Source organism: Centruroides vittatus, unplaced genomic scaffold (assembly GCF_030686945.1).
Source record: "Centruroides vittatus isolate TY-2023 unplaced genomic scaffold, ASM3068694v2 contig_882, whole genome shotgun sequence".
Classification (NCBI taxonomy): domain Eukaryota; kingdom Metazoa; phylum Arthropoda; class Arachnida; order Scorpiones; family Buthidae; genus Centruroides; species Centruroides vittatus.
The window spans coordinates 716-17,786 of NW_027122574.1; the positions used below are offsets into that span (position 1 = coordinate 716).

General features: G+C 36.1%; 4 non-coding genes across 4 annotated transcripts; all 4 read left to right on the forward strand.

The window, feature by feature from the left end:
• The first annotated feature begins 377 nt into the window (after positions 1-377).
• On the forward strand, positions 378-496 carry LOC136983529 (5S ribosomal RNA). Its single transcript, XR_010882057.1, has one exon. It is a non-coding gene; the product is annotated as a 5S ribosomal RNA (ribosomal RNA).
• A 5,381-nt stretch (positions 497-5,877) lies between these two features.
• On the forward strand, positions 5,878-5,996 carry LOC136983530 (5S ribosomal RNA). Its single transcript, XR_010882058.1, has one exon. It is a non-coding gene; the product is annotated as a 5S ribosomal RNA (ribosomal RNA).
• A 3,029-nt stretch (positions 5,997-9,025) lies between these two features.
• LOC136983531 (5S ribosomal RNA) lies at positions 9,026-9,144 on the forward strand. The gene has a single exon (XR_010882059.1). It is a non-coding gene; the product is annotated as a 5S ribosomal RNA (ribosomal RNA).
• A 3,029-nt stretch (positions 9,145-12,173) lies between these two features.
• Positions 12,174-12,292, forward strand: LOC136983532 (5S ribosomal RNA). The gene has a single exon (XR_010882060.1). It is a non-coding gene; the product is annotated as a 5S ribosomal RNA (ribosomal RNA).
• The last annotated feature ends 4,779 nt before the right edge of the window (positions 12,293-17,071 follow it).

Consider the following 17,071-nt stretch of genomic DNA (forward strand, 5'->3'; position numbering starts at 1 on the left):
TCTATTGTTAAAGGTAAAGTATGACGTACAGGGGCTGATTTGGAAAGAATAGCATATAATTTAAATGAAATAAATGAAAACTTGCAAGCCAACATTGTGACAATAAAAGAATTGCTGGTGTGATCTTTCGATTGTTTATTATTTATAATATTACATATATCTAGACAGATGCATTATATAATAAGTCTTATTAAATTAGTAAAATTGTCAATTTTTAATAAACTTTTTTCCATCGATTCCTGTCGAGCGCTTTCAAAAGACCTGGTTTAAAGTGTATTTAGCGTGGAATGCGAAGGGAAGTGGGACGAAAAGCGATACTGGAGGCGCGAATTGGCTACGAATATGCATAAGTGATGCTGTAAAGGCAGTTTGTTTTCGACAGCGGCCATACCACGCTGAAAATACCGGTTCTCGTCCGATCACCGAAGTCAAGCAGCGTCGGGCCCGGTCAGTACTTGGGACGGAGACGACCTGGGAATACCGGGTGCTGCTGTCACTATTTTTTTGCTTTCGTTCTTCCACCTATCTCTTTTTCTTTGGTCTAATAAAATTTATCAGTACCTGGCGCAGTAATTTCTATTTAATCAAGCAAACATTTCTTTTCTATACCCTGTACATTGCTTTTAAAATTCTCACTGTCAATTACAAAGGGTACACTGGGCGTTTAAATGCCTTTATCACGTGTGAAACAACATACTACAGACAGCTATCATCAAAATCAAGCAACAGCCTATTATATATATTTAAATTTACTAAAAATTCCAATGGCACAAGTCATTAAATGTGAAATATATTTATAATGTAGGTTTAGAATTAAATAGAATTTGTCTATACAAAACAGATAAAAAGAGAGCGACGGTGGCGACAATTCGCTGTTTAATTTGCATAAATTTGAGCTTCTGTTATTCTGGGCAACATTTCGAATGAAAATCATTCGTTTCGTTTGGATGCAATTTTTTCCTAGGAAGCGATAAAGGTAAAAGATCGGACCTCCGCCAACTTTGACCTATCGACCCGCAAGTTTCGTTAGCTCCTCACTGATAACGAGAAAGGCTTAAGTTTAAAATTTGAGCTCTCTAGACCCAGTAGTGTTTTTTCTCTAAGAGCATCAGCACCGCCAAATGAATAAGTAAAAGAAGAAAAAGAAAGAAAAGAAGAAAGAAAGAAAAATACAGCTTTTATGGCCATCTTTGCACTTAAATTGCTTATATTTCGGCGACCCCTTTATAGAAAAACCTGAAGTTCTACACGCTACCTAAGAAAGCAAGTGTCTTCCGAACGAGATATTCACATTTACTACAGACGTTTGGATGGCGGAGAAATCGACAACTCTGATTCCTGTATATGTAGTCAGTCAGTGAATATTTCACTTGGCGCTGCGTGACTGCCGTGACTCTGGATACTGCGGAACGGCTGTTGGTGAATTTCCGAACACCTATTACATTTTTTAGTTCATTGCCAAACTGTCGTACTCATTTTAATTACTTTATCACGTTTTATCGTCTGTTTCTATATTAAAAATGTTTCCATGTGGATGGAAATAAATATCAATAGAAGTAGAAACGTTTTTAATGGATCTAAAAGTGTGCAATTTTAATATTTATCGAATTTTTAAAAATTAAATTTCATTTTAAACGTTTTGTTTTATGCAGTTAACGATTTGGCAAGTGAGATGCTCATATATTTAGAGAAATCAGCTTCTACAAATTATACAATTCTGTCCATTGCCATAACACAAAACCTTTGTGAAAATAGAGAAAACGCGCTGACGAATAACCTCGAATTATTTCGTTTAATTAAAGTTCAGACTATATAACGGTGCGAGTTTCATATGGGATGTGATGCGCATGTAAACTGTAGCCGGGGAATACCAATGTAATGTATTTATTAATTTCCGTCTTGTTTTAACAATTCCATTGGATTTGGGCCTAAAGAAAATTAATTAAGAGTGAAAAGTATGTCCCGAAATAAGAGGAAACACCACATTCGTCGTCTCTGTGAAGAAACCGCGCGACGATCGATTAATTCTTATGCAAATAGAGATTTGTCCGATAGCCATTGACACTAATTGTCAAATTCGACTTTCCAAAATACCTAAATTTAGAAACATCGTAATTTAAACTTACCAACAGAAGTGCAGAATACGAAGCAAATCTAAATAAGAAATAAATAACGCTCGAAACAAGCAAATTTTTTATCGCACCAACCGAAAATCAAACCGTTGGCGATAGCGATAATCGTCCGCTCGCAACAATAGAACTCTGACAATTTGTCATTACAGAGTTTTATTGTTGCGTTGCCACGAAATTTAATATTAAAAGTTTGGCCGAATCGCGTGATTTCCGCGGACCTCTCCTTGCATATAGTCGTGCGTTAATGTTAGCGTCAATATGCAGGCAAAAACCTAATATTCTCGTATAAAGATGAATAAAAATTGCGATTTTATCATGACACTTACGACCGAAAAAAAAATAAACTTCAAGTATAGTAACCCCAATTCCATATACTTTTGCCATTTAGTTAATCAATCTGCTTAATTAATGCGCTTAAAGAAATTTCCGCTTTGTCGGGAACACTTGTATACCTCGGCTACTCATTATTGTTGTTTGGCTCTTTGTTTGAGTCATCCATTTTTAGTTTCACTGTACTAAGCTACAAAATAAAATGCCAAATGAAAAGCCTGAAGTTAAAAATAAGCGCTGCCATTGTTGTGTTCACTAAACGGTGTAGGCGAACTCGCAGAATGGCGTATGGGTTTTACCTGGTAAAAGTCACGATTTTGCTGAAAAACGACTTTGAAAATTTCGGGGTTTCAGTCGTCTGCAAACTTTTTCGACAGTCGACCCCTTCAACCTTCCTACTTACTGTTAAGCTACGTAATCATAATGGGACAAGCAAACAAGAATTTTATTGGCCTGCAATTGGAAAAAAAAACCGTAGACTGTCCGTCTTTTCCTTATCTCGAGAACGGAGTTAGATAGATGAAAGATATGGACAACAGGAGATTCGACTATGTACTAACTGTGTCCGACGCAAACCAAAATTCACGTTATTTCAATTGAAAAATTTTTTCCCCCTAAAAGAGTTAGATAGATGACCGGCACGACTCTATTGTTAAAGGTAAAGTATGACGTACAGGGGCTGATTTGGAAAGAATAGCATATAATTTAAATGAAATAAATGAAAACTTGAGATAAAAAGAGAGCGACGGTGGCGACAATTCGCTGTTTAATTTGCATAAATTTGAGCTTCTGTTATTCTGGGCAACATTTCGAATGAAAATCATTCGTTTCGTTTGGATGCAATTTTTTCCTAGGAAGCGATAAAGGTAAAAGATCGGACCTCCGCCAACTTTGACCTATCGACCCGCAAGTTTCGTTAGCTCCTCACTGATAACGAGAAAGGCTTAAGTTTAAAATTTGAGCTCTCTAGACCCAGTAGTGTTTTTTCTCTAAGAGCATCAGCACCGCCAAATGAATAAGTAAAAGAAGAAAAAGAAAGAAAAGAAGAAAGAAAGAAAAATACAGCTTTTATGGCCATCTTTGCACTTAAATTGCTTATATTTCGGCGACCCCTTTATAGAAAAACCTGAAGTTCTACACGCTACCTAAGAAAGCAAGTGTCTTCCGAACGAGATATTCACATTTACTACAGACGTTTGGATGGCGGAGAAATCGACAACTCTGATTCCTGTATATGTAGTCAGTCAGTGAATATTTCACTTGGCGCTGCGTGACTGCCGTGACTCTGGATACTGCGGAACGGCATTTTGGTGAATTCGGCGCTGTGAAAGCAGGAGAGCGGTTATGTTGGTGAATTTCCGAACACCTATTACATTTTTTAGTTCATTGCCAAACTGTCGTACTCATTTTAATTACTTTATCACGTTTTATCGTCTGTTTCTATATTAAAAATGTTTCCATGTGGATGGAAATAAATATCAATAGAAGTAGAAACGTTTTTAATGGATCTAAAAGTGTGCAATTTTAATATTTATCGAATTTTTAAAAATTAAATTTCATTTTAAACGTTTTGTTTTATGCAGTTAACGATTTGGCAAGTGAGATGCTCATATATTTAGAGAAATCAGCTTCTACAAATTATACAATTCTGTCCATTGCCATAACACAAAACCTTTGTGAAAATAGAGAAAACGCGCTGACGAATAACCTCGAATTATTTCGTTTAATTAAAGTTCAGACTATATAACGGTGCGAGTTTCATATGGGATGTGATGCGCATGTAAACTGTAGCCGGGGAATACCAATGTAATGTATTTATTAATTTCCGTCTTGTTTTAACAATTCCATTGGATTTGGGCCTAAAGAAAATTAATTAAGAGTGAAAAGTATGTCCCGAAATAAGAGGAAACACCACATTCGTCGTCTCTGTGAAGAAACCGCGCGACGATCGATTAATTCTTATGCAAATAGAGATTTGTCCGATAGCCATTGACACTAATTGTCAAATTCGACTTTCCAAAATACCTAAATTTAGAAACATCGTAATTTAAACTTACCAACAGAAGTGCAGAATACGAAGCAAATCTAAATAAGAAATAAATAACGCTCGAAACAAGCAAATTTTTTATCGCACCAACCGAAAATCAAACCGTTGGCGATAGCGATAATCGTCCGCTCGCAACAATAGAACTCTGACAATTTGTCATTACAGAGTTTTATTGTTGCGTTGCCACGAAATTTAATATTAAAAGTTTGGCCGAATCGCGTGATTTCCGCGGACCTCTCCTTGCATATAGTCGTGCGTTAATGTTAGCGTCAATATGCAGGCAAAAACCTAATATTCTCGTATAAAGATGAATAAAAATTGCGATTTTATCATGACACTTACGACCGAAAAAAAAATAAACTTCAAGTATAGTAACCCCAATTCCATATACTTTTGCCATTTAGTTAATCAATCTGCTTAATTAATGCGCTTAAAGAAATTTCCGCTTTGTCGGGAACACTTGTATACCTCGGCTACTCATTATTGTTGTTTGGCTCTTTGTTTGAGTCATCCATTTTTAGTTTCACTGTACTAAGCTACAAAATAAAATGCCAAATGAAAAGCCTGAAGTTAAAAATAAGCGCTGCCATTGTTGTGTTCACTAAACGGTGTAGGCGAACTCGCAGAATGGCGTATGGGTTTTACCTGGTAAAAGTCACGATTTTGCTGAAAAACGACTTTGAAAATTTCGGGGTTTCAGTCGTCTGCAAACTTTTTCGACAGTCGACCCCTTCAACCTTCCTACTTACTGTTAAGCTACGTAATCATAATGGGACAAGCAAACAAGAATTTTATTGGCCTGCAATTGGAAAAAAAAACCGTAGACTGTCCGTCTTTTCCTTATCTCGAGAACGGAGTTAGATAGATGAAAGATATGGACAACAGGAGATTCGACTATGTACTAACTGTGTCCGACGCAAACCAAAATTCACGTTATTTCAATTGAAAAATTTTTTCCCCCTAAAAGAGTTAGATAGATGACCGGCACGACTCTATTGTTAAAGGTAAAGTATGACGTACAGGGGCTGATTTGGAAAGAATAGCATATAATTTAAATGAAATAAATGAAAACTTGCAAGCCAACATTGTGACAATAAAAGAATTGCTGGTGTGATCTTTCGATTGTTTATTATTTATAATATTACATATATCTAGACAGATGCATTATATAATAAGTCTTATTAAATTAGTAAAATTGTCAATTTTTAATAAACTTTTTTCCATCGATTCCTGTCGAGCGCTTTCAAAAGACCTGGTTTAAAGTGTATTTAGCGTGGAATGCGAAGGGAAGTGGGACGAAAAGCGATACTGGAGGCGCGAATTGGCTACGAATATGCATAAGTGATGCTGTAAAGGCAGTTTGTTTTCGACAGCGGCCATACCACGCTGAAAATACCGGTTCTCGTCCGATCACCGAAGTCAAGCAGCGTCGGGCCCGGTCAGTACTTGGGACGGAGACGACCTGGGAATACCGGGTGCTGCTGTCACTATTTTTTTGCTTTCGTTCTTCCACCTATCTCTTTTTCTTTGGTCTAATAAAATTTATCAGTACCTGGCGCAGTAATTTCTATTTAATCAAGCAAACATTTCTTTTCTATACCCTGTACATTGCTTTTAAAATTCTCACTGTCAATTACAAAGGGTACACTGGGCGTTTAAATGCCTTTATCACGTGTGAAACAACATACTACAGACAGCTATCATCAAAATCAAGCAACAGCCTATTATATATATTTAAATTTACTAAAAATTCCAATGGCACAAGTCATTAAATGTGAAATATATTTATAATGTAGGTTTAGAATTAAATAGAATTTGTCTATACAAAACAGATAAAAAGAGAGCGACGGTGGCGACAATTCGCTGTTTAATTTGCATAAATTTGAGCTTCTGTTATTCTGGGCAACATTTCGAATGAAAATCATTCGTTTCGTTTGGATGCAATTTTTTCCTAGGAAGCGATAAAGGTAAAAGATCGGACCTCCGCCAACTTTGACCTATCGACCCGCAAGTTTCGTTAGCTCCTCACTGATAACGAGAAAGGCTTAAGTTTAAAATTTGAGCTCTCTAGACCCAGTAGTGTTTTTTCTCTAAGAGCATCAGCACCGCCAAATGAATAAGTAAAAGAAGAAAAAGAAAGAAAAGAAGAAAGAAAGAAAAATACAGCTTTTATGGCCATCTTTGCACTTAAATTGCTTATATTTCGGCGACCCCTTTATAGAAAAACCTGAAGTTCTACACGCTACCTAAGAAAGCAAGTGTCTTCCGAACGAGATATTCACATTTACTACAGACGTTTGGATGGCGGAGAAATCGACAACTCTGATTCCTGTATATGTAGTCAGTCAGTGAATATTTCACTTGGCGCTGCGTGACTGCCGTGACTCTGGATACTGCGGAACGGCATTTTGGTGAATTCGGCGCTGTGAAAGCAGGAGAGCGGTTATGTTGGTGAATTTCCGAACACCTATTACATTTTTTAGTTCATTGCCAAACTGTCGTACTCATTTTAATTACTTTATCACGTTTTATCGTCTGTTTCTATATTAAAAATGTTTCCATGTGGATGGAAATAAATATCAATAGAAGTAGAAACGTTTTTAATGGATCTAAAAGTGTGCAATTTTAATATTTATCGAATTTTTAAAAATTAAATTTCATTTTAAACGTTTTGTTTTATGCAGTTAACGATTTGGCAAGTGAGATGCTCATATATTTAGAGAAATCAGCTTCTACAAATTATACAATTCTGTCCATTGCCATAACACAAAACCTTTGTGAAAATAGAGAAAACGCGCTGACGAATAACCTCGAATTATTTCGTTTAATTAAAGTTCAGACTATATAACGGTGCGAGTTTCATATGGGATGTGATGCGCATGTAAACTGTAGCCGGGGAATACCAATGTAATGTATTTATTAATTTCCGTCTTGTTTTAACAATTCCATTGGATTTGGGCCTAAAGAAAATTAATTAAGAGTGAAAAGTATGTCCCGAAATAAGAGGAAACACCACATTCGTCGTCTCTGTGAAGAAACCGCGCGACGATCGATTAATTCTTATGCAAATAGAGATTTGTCCGATAGCCATTGACACTAATTGTCAAATTCGACTTTCCAAAATACCTAAATTTAGAAACATCGTAATTTAAACTTACCAACAGAAGTGCAGAATACGAAGCAAATCTAAATAAGAAATAAATAACGCTCGAAACAAGCAAATTTTTTATCGCACCAACCGAAAATCAAACCGTTGGCGATAGCGATAATCGTCCGCTCGCAACAATAGAACTCTGACAATTTGTCATTACAGAGTTTTATTGTTGCGTTGCCACGAAATTTAATATTAAAAGTTTGGCCGAATCGCGTGATTTCCGCGGACCTCTCCTTGCATATAGTCGTGCGTTAATGTTAGCGTCAATATGCAGGCAAAAACCTAATATTCTCGTATAAAGATGAATAAAAATTGCGATTTTATCATGACACTTACGACCGAAAAAAAAATAAACTTCAAGTATAGTAACCCCAATTCCATATACTTTTGCCATTTAGTTAATCAATCTGCTTAATTAATGCGCTTAAAGAAATTTCCGCTTTGTCGGGAACACTTGTATACCTCGGCTACTCATTATTGTTGTTTGGCTCTTTGTTTGAGTCATCCATTTTTAGTTTCACTGTACTAAGCTACAAAATAAAATGCCAAATGAAAAGCCTGAAGTTAAAAATAAGCGCTGCCATTGTTGTGTTCACTAAACGGTGTAGGCGAACTCGCAGAATGGCGTATGGGTTTTACCTGGTAAAAGTCACGATTTTGCTGAAAAACGACTTTGAAAATTTCGGGGTTTCAGTCGTCTGCAAACTTTTTCGACAGTCGACCCCTTCAACCTTCCTACTTACTGTTAAGCTACGTAATCATAATGGGACAAGCAAACAAGAATTTTATTGGCCTGCAATTGGAAAAAAAAACCGTAGACTGTCCGTCTTTTCCTTATCTCGAGAACGGAGTTAGATAGATGAAAGATATGGACAACAGGAGATTCGACTATGTACTAACTGTGTCCGACGCAAACCAAAATTCACGTTATTTCAATTGAAAAATTTTTTCCCCCTAAAAGAGTTAGATAGATGACCGGCACGACTCTATTGTTAAAGGTAAAGTATGACGTACAGGGGCTGATTTGGAAAGAATAGCATATAATTTAAATGAAATAAATGAAAACTTGCAAGCCAACATTGTGACAATAAAAGAATTGCTGGTGTGATCTTTCGATTGTTTATTATTTATAATATTACATATATCTAGACAGATGCATTATATAATAAGTCTTATTAAATTAGTAAAATTGTCAATTTTTAATAAACTTTTTTCCATCGATTCCTGTCGAGCGCTTTCAAAAGACCTGGTTTAAAGTGTATTTAGCGTGGAATGCGAAGGGAAGTGGGACGAAAAGCGATACTGGAGGCGCGAATTGGCTACGAATATGCATAAGTGATGCTGTAAAGGCAGTTTGTTTTCGACAGCGGCCATACCACGCTGAAAATACCGGTTCTCGTCCGATCACCGAAGTCAAGCAGCGTCGGGCCCGGTCAGTACTTGGGACGGAGACGACCTGGGAATACCGGGTGCTGCTGTCACTATTTTTTTGCTTTCGTTCTTCCACCTATCTCTTTTTCTTTGGTCTAATAAAATTTATCAGTACCTGGCGCAGTAATTTCTATTTAATCAAGCAAACATTTCTTTTCTATACCCTGTACATTGCTTTTAAAATTCTCACTGTCAATTACAAAGGGTACACTGGGCGTTTAAATGCCTTTATCACGTGTGAAACAACATACTACAGACAGCTATCATCAAAATCAAGCAACAGCCTATTATATATATTTAAATTTACTAAAAATTCCAATGGCACAAGTCATTAAATGTGAAATATATTTATAATGTAGGTTTAGAATTAAATAGAATTTGTCTATACAAAACAGATAAAAAGAGAGCGACGGTGGCGACAATTCGCTGTTTAATTTGCATAAATTTGAGCTTCTGTTATTCTGGGCAACATTTCGAATGAAAATCATTCGTTTCGTTTGGATGCAATTTTTTCCTAGGAAGCGATAAAGGTAAAAGATCGGACCTCCGCCAACTTTGACCTATCGACCCGCAAGTTTCGTTAGCTCCTCACTGATAACGAGAAAGGCTTAAGTTTAAAATTTGAGCTCTCTAGACCCAGTAGTGTTTTTTCTCTAAGAGCATCAGCACCGCCAAATGAATAAGTAAAAGAAGAAAAAGAAAGAAAAGAAGAAAGAAAGAAAAATACAGCTTTTATGGCCATCTTTGCACTTAAATTGCTTATATTTCGGCGACCCCTTTATAGAAAAACCTGAAGTTCTACACGCTACCTAAGAAAGCAAGTGTCTTCCGAACGAGATATTCACATTTACTACAGACGTTTGGATGGCGGAGAAATCGACAACTCTGATTCCTGTATATGTAGTCAGTCAGTGAATATTTCACTTGGCGCTGCGTGACTGCCGTGACTCTGGATACTGCGGAACGGCATTTTGGTGAATTCGGCGCTGTGAAAGCAGGAGAGCGGTTATGTTGGTGAATTTCCGAACACCTATTACATTTTTTAGTTCATTGCCAAACTGTCGTACTCATTTTAATTACTTTATCACGTTTTATCGTCTGTTTCTATATTAAAAATGTTTCCATGTGGATGGAAATAAATATCAATAGAAGTAGAAACGTTTTTAATGGATCTAAAAGTGTGCAATTTTAATATTTATCGAATTTTTAAAAATTAAATTTCATTTTAAACGTTTTGTTTTATGCAGTTAACGATTTGGCAAGTGAGATGCTCATATATTTAGAGAAATCAGCTTCTACAAATTATACAATTCTGTCCATTGCCATAACACAAAACCTTTGTGAAAATAGAGAAAACGCGCTGACGAATAACCTCGAATTATTTCGTTTAATTAAAGTTCAGACTATATAACGGTGCGAGTTTCATATGGGATGTGATGCGCATGTAAACTGTAGCCGGGGAATACCAATGTAATGTATTTATTAATTTCCGTCTTGTTTTAACAATTCCATTGGATTTGGGCCTAAAGAAAATTAATTAAGAGTGAAAAGTATGTCCCGAAATAAGAGGAAACACCACATTCGTCGTCTCTGTGAAGAAACCGCGCGACGATCGATTAATTCTTATGCAAATAGAGATTTGTCCGATAGCCATTGACACTAATTGTCAAATTCGACTTTCCAAAATACCTAAATTTAGAAACATCGTAATTTAAACTTACCAACAGAAGTGCAGAATACGAAGCAAATCTAAATAAGAAATAAATAACGCTCGAAACAAGCAAATTTTTTATCGCACCAACCGAAAATCAAACCGTTGGCGATAGCGATAATCGTCCGCTCGCAACAATAGAACTCTGACAATTTGTCATTACAGAGTTTTATTGTTGCGTTGCCACGAAATTTAATATTAAAAGTTTGGCCGAATCGCGTGATTTCCGCGGACCTCTCCTTGCATATAGTCGTGCGTTAATGTTAGCGTCAATATGCAGGCAAAAACCTAATATTCTCGTATAAAGATGAATAAAAATTGCGATTTTATCATGACACTTACGACCGAAAAAAAAATAAACTTCAAGTATAGTAACCCCAATTCCATATACTTTTGCCATTTAGTTAATCAATCTGCTTAATTAATGCGCTTAAAGAAATTTCCGCTTTGTCGGGAACACTTGTATACCTCGGCTACTCATTATTGTTGTTTGGCTCTTTGTTTGAGTCATCCATTTTTAGTTTCACTGTACTAAGCTACAAAATAAAATGCCAAATGAAAAGCCTGAAGTTAAAAATAAGCGCTGCCATTGTTGTGTTCACTAAACGGTGTAGGCGAACTCGCAGAATGGCGTATGGGTTTTACCTGGTAAAAGTCACGATTTTGCTGAAAAACGACTTTGAAAATTTCGGGGTTTCAGTCGTCTGCAAACTTTTTCGACAGTCGACCCCTTCAACCTTCCTACTTACTGTTAAGCTACGTAATCATAATGGGACAAGCAAACAAGAATTTTATTGGCCTGCAATTGGAAAAAAAAACCGTAGACTGTCCGTCTTTTCCTTATCTCGAGAACGGAGTTAGATAGATGAAAGATATGGACAACAGGAGATTCGACTATGTACTAACTGTGTCCGACGCAAACCAAAATTCACGTTATTTCAATTGAAAAATTTTTTCCCCCTAAAAGAGTTAGATAGATGACCGGCACGACTCTATTGTTAAAGGTAAAGTATGACGTACAGGGGCTGATTTGGAAAGAATAGCATATAATTTAAATGAAATAAATGAAAACTTGCAAGCCAACATTGTGACAATAAAAGAATTGCTGGTGTGATCTTTCGATTGTTTATTATTTATAATATTACATATATCTAGACAGATGCATTATATAATAAGTCTTATTAAATTAGTAAAATTGTCAATTTTTAATAAACTTTTTTCCATCGATTCCTGTCGAGCGCTTTCAAAAGACCTGGTTTAAAGTGTATTTAGCGTGGAATGCGAAGGGAAGTGGGACGAAAAGCGATACTGGAGGCGCGAATTGGCTACGAATATGCATAAGTGATGCTGTAAAGGCAGTTTGTTTTCGACAGCGGCCATACCACGCTGAAAATACCGGTTCTCGTCCGATCACCGAAGTCAAGCAGCGTCGGGCCCGGTCAGTACTTGGGACGGAGACGACCTGGGAATACCGGGTGCTGCTGTCACTATTTTTTTGCTTTCGTTCTTCCACCTATCTCTTTTTCTTTGGTCTAATAAAATTTATCAGTACCTGGCGCAGTAATTTCTATTTAATCAAGCAAACATTTCTTTTCTATACCCTGTACATTGCTTTTAAAATTCTCACTGTCAATTACAAAGGGTACACTGGGCGTTTAAATGCCTTTATCACGTGTGAAACAACATACTACAGACAGCTATCATCAAAATCAAGCAACAGCCTATTATATATATTTAAATTTACTAAAAATTCCAATGGCACAAGTCATTAAATGTGAAATATATTTATAATGTAGGTTTAGAATTAAATAGAATTTGTCTATACAAAACAGATAAAAAGAGAGCGACGGTGGCGACAATTCGCTGTTTAATTTGCATAAATTTGAGCTTCTGTTATTCTGGGCAACATTTCGAATGAAAATCATTCGTTTCGTTTGGATGCAATTTTTTCCTAGGAAGCGATAAAGGTAAAAGATCGGACCTCCGCCAACTTTGACCTATCGACCCGCAAGTTTCGTTAGCTCCTCACTGATAACGAGAAAGGCTTAAGTTTAAAATTTGAGCTCTCTAGACCCAGTAGTGTTTTTTCTCTAAGAGCATCAGCACCGCCAAATGAATAAGTAAAAGAAGAAAAAGAAAGAAAAGAAGAAAGAAAGAAAAATACAGCTTTTATGGCCATCTTTGCACTTAAATTGCTTATATTTCGGCGACCCCTTTATAGAAAAACCTGAAGTTCTACACGCTACCTAAGAAAGCAAGTGTCTTCCGAACGAGATATTCACATTTACTACAGACGTTTGGATGGCGGAGAAATCGACAACTCTGATTCCTGTATATGTAGTCAGTCAGTGAATATTTCACTTGGCGCTGCGTGACTGCCGTGACTCTGGATACTGCGGAACGGCATTTTGGTGAATTCGGCGCTGTGAAAGCAGGAGAGCGGTTATGTTGGTGAATTTCCGAACACCTATTACATTTTTTAGTTCATTGCCAAACTGTCGTACTCATTTTAATTACTTTATCACGTTTTATCGTCTGTTTCTATATTAAAAATGTTTCCATGTGGATGGAAATAAATATCAATAGAAGTAGAAACGTTTTTAATGGATCTAAAAGTGTGCAATTTTAATATTTATCGAATTTTTAAAAATTAAATTTCATTTTAAACGTTTTGTTTTATGCAGTTAACGATTTGGCAAGTGAGATGCTCATATATTTAGAGAAATCAGCTTCTACAAATTATACAATTCTGTCCATTGCCATAACACAAAACCTTTGTGAAAATAGAGAAAACGCGCTGACGAATAACCTCGAATTATTTCGTTTAATTAAAGTTCAGACTATATAACGGTGCGAGTTTCATATGGGATGTGATGCGCATGTAAACTGTAGCCGGGGAATACCAATGTAATGTATTTATTAATTTCCGTCTTGTTTTAACAATTCCATTGGATTTGGGCCTAAAGAAAATTAATTAAGAGTGAAAAGTATGTCCCGAAATAAGAGGAAACACCACATTCGTCGTCTCTGTGAAGAAACCGCGCGACGATCGATTAATTCTTATGCAAATAGAGATTTGTCCGATAGCCATTGACACTAATTGTCAAATTCGACTTTCCAAAATACCTAAATTTAGAAACATCGTAATTTAAACTTACCAACAGAAGTGCAGAATACGAAGCAAATCTAAATAAGAAATAAATAACGCTCGAAACAAGCAAATTTTTTATCGCACCAACCGAAAATCAAACCGTTGGCGATAGCGATAATCGTCCGCTCGCAACAATAGAACTCTGACAATTTGTCATTACAGAGTTTTATTGTTGCGTTGCCACGAAATTTAATATTAAAAGTTTGGCCGAATCGCGTGATTTCCGCGGACCTCTCCTTGCATATAGTCGTGCGTTAATGTTAGCGTCAATATGCAGGCAAAAACCTAATATTCTCGTATAAAGATGAATAAAAATTGCGATTTTATCATGACACTTACGACCGAAAAAAAAATAAACTTCAAGTATAGTAACCCCAATTCCATATACTTTTGCCATTTAGTTAATCAATCTGCTTAATTAATGCGCTTAAAGAAATTTCCGCTTTGTCGGGAACACTTGTATACCTCGGCTACTCATTATTGTTGTTTGGCTCTTTGTTTGAGTCATCCATTTTTAGTTTCACTGTACTAAGCTACAAAATAAAATGCCAAATGAAAAGCCTGAAGTTAAAAATAAGCGCTGCCATTGTTGTGTTCACTAAACGGTGTAGGCGAACTCGCAGAATGGCGTATGGGTTTTACCTGGTAAAAGTCACGATTTTGCTGAAAAACGACTTTGAAAATTTCGGGGTTTCAGTCGTCTGCAAACTTTTTCGACAGTCGACCCCTTCAACCTTCCTACTTACTGTTAAGCTACGTAATCATAATGGGACAAGCAAACAAGAATTTTATTGGCCTGCAATTGGAAAAAAAAACCGTAGACTGTCCGTCTTTTCCTTATCTCGAGAACGGAGTTAGATAGATGAAAGATATGGACAACAGGAGATTCGACTATGTACTAACTGTGTCCGACGCAAACCAAAATTCACGTTATTTCAATTGAAAAATTTTTTCCCCCTAAAAGAGTTAGATAGATGACCGGCACGACTCTATTGTTAAAGGTAAAGTATGACGTACAGGGGCTGATTTGGAAAGAATAGCATATAATTTAAATGAAATAAATGAAAACTTGCAAGCCAACATTGTGACAATAAAAGAATTGCTGGTGTGATCTTTCGATTGTTTATTATTTATAATATTACATATATCTAGACAGATGCATTATATAATAAGTCTTATTAAATTAGTAAAATTGTCAATTTTTAATAAACTTTTTTCCATCGATTCCTGTCGAGCGCTTTCAAAAGACCTGGTTTAAAGTGTATTTAGCGTGGAATGCGAAGGGAAGTGGGACGAAAAGCGATACTGGAGGCGCGAATTGGCTACGAATATGCATAAGTGATGCTGTAAAGGCAGTTTGTTTTCGACAGCGGCCATACCACGCTGAAAATACCGGTTCTCGTCCGATCACCGAAGTCAAGCAGCGTCTGGTATAGGGGTCAGACGTGTCTTTGACGAGCTTCTATTTTTGTTTACTGTACGCTTCATATTTGTGTTTTTTGTACCATTACAATCGTTGGTTTTTTTCTGTGTATATTTTCATTTATTTACTAAGTCGAGTCGTTATGGAAAATTTACTTTATTTTAGTAAATCTGTTTTGTTAGAGTTGCCACGTGCTTCTGTTCATTTTACTCAAAAGGGTAAGAGTAAGGGGTTGGCGGAAAGGGGGGAGAACCTCCCAAACTGTAGACCTTTTTTTGTGCGATCAAATAATGTCAAATGAACTACACTTCTAAGGGCGACCCTTTATGAGATATAGCCTTCTGAATATCGGGCCGCGCGCGATCGGCCGATTCGGTGGTGAGAACTATACCTACGTTATTTCCGATCACGTCACACTTACATATACCAAAAATTTGTTTTTTTTTATCGCACAGGGGGTTTACAATTCGTGTCGGTTTTCGCCCGCTTTTTACTAATTAATCATCGAAACGAAAGTAATGTAAACGAGCGAGAGTAACCTCGTTGCCTCGTTTAATACAACTTAGGCGACCGATGTGAGTAAAGTAAGCGATCGGAACGACTTAAACTAAACATCGCTTTCGTAAAGTTCTCTATTTCGACGATTAATATTAATTTTAGTATACAATATAATAAAATAAATTTAAATGTTGATATGATTTTTAGTTTCCGTTATAAAGATTACTTAAAGCAATAATTTATTCGTTGGTTTTGATTACCAACCATTTATTGCTATATTAATACACCTATCCCTCGATTTACACGGAAGATAGGTTCCTGAGAAAAACGTGTAAATCGAATTTGTATCTTTTTGAATGTAAAACCGTGTAAGTCGAAAAGTATGCAAAAAACGCATAATTTCGTTGTTTATTAATTATGAACTTTTAAATTTTTTAAAGGTACTGTAGTATACATAAATCAAACAAAAATATTGAAAGGCGAAAAAATATTCTTTTTTATTAATTAAATACAAAGTACAAAGGAACAAAAAATAAAATCTGAAAGTTCATAAAAATGTAATGTAATTGTGTAATGTAATGTAATGTAATGTAAAAAATGTAATTAAAAATAACGTAATCATTTGTTACTTATGAATATGAAAAATTAAAATTTTCTGGTTTAAAACTATGTGCAATGAATGCAACTTCATGCGTATGGGGGAGTACCCTATATCGGTTTATCGGTTACTATTTGACGGATTCAAATAAAACTGTCACCTAGTATCCTAAATTTCAACTATAACATATAATTAAGGTGGATTGGAATATAAATGTAGATTGGAGTTAAAAATTGTTCCTTTTGATCATAGCCAGTTTATTTTCTACATTTATTTTTTAAACCGTGTAAAAGCGAAAACGTGTAAAAGAAGTACCGTGTAAAACGAGGGATAGGTGTATTTTAATAACGTCGATAATTATTAATAAATAACTTTAACGAAAATAATACGCATTTTTATTTACCCTCAAAATCGGGTCGCGCGAGGTCGCGACGCGCGTCGCCCTGCTAAGAGTATCGCGCGCGACTGTAACCGCTTGTAAACTCACTAACCATTTCCGGCTTACCCATTTGGGTAATTTTCTCTGGACTGATTATGAACCCAATACACGTAAAGGCGAAAAAAACAGATTCTACACTAACCTTTAAAAGCGACTT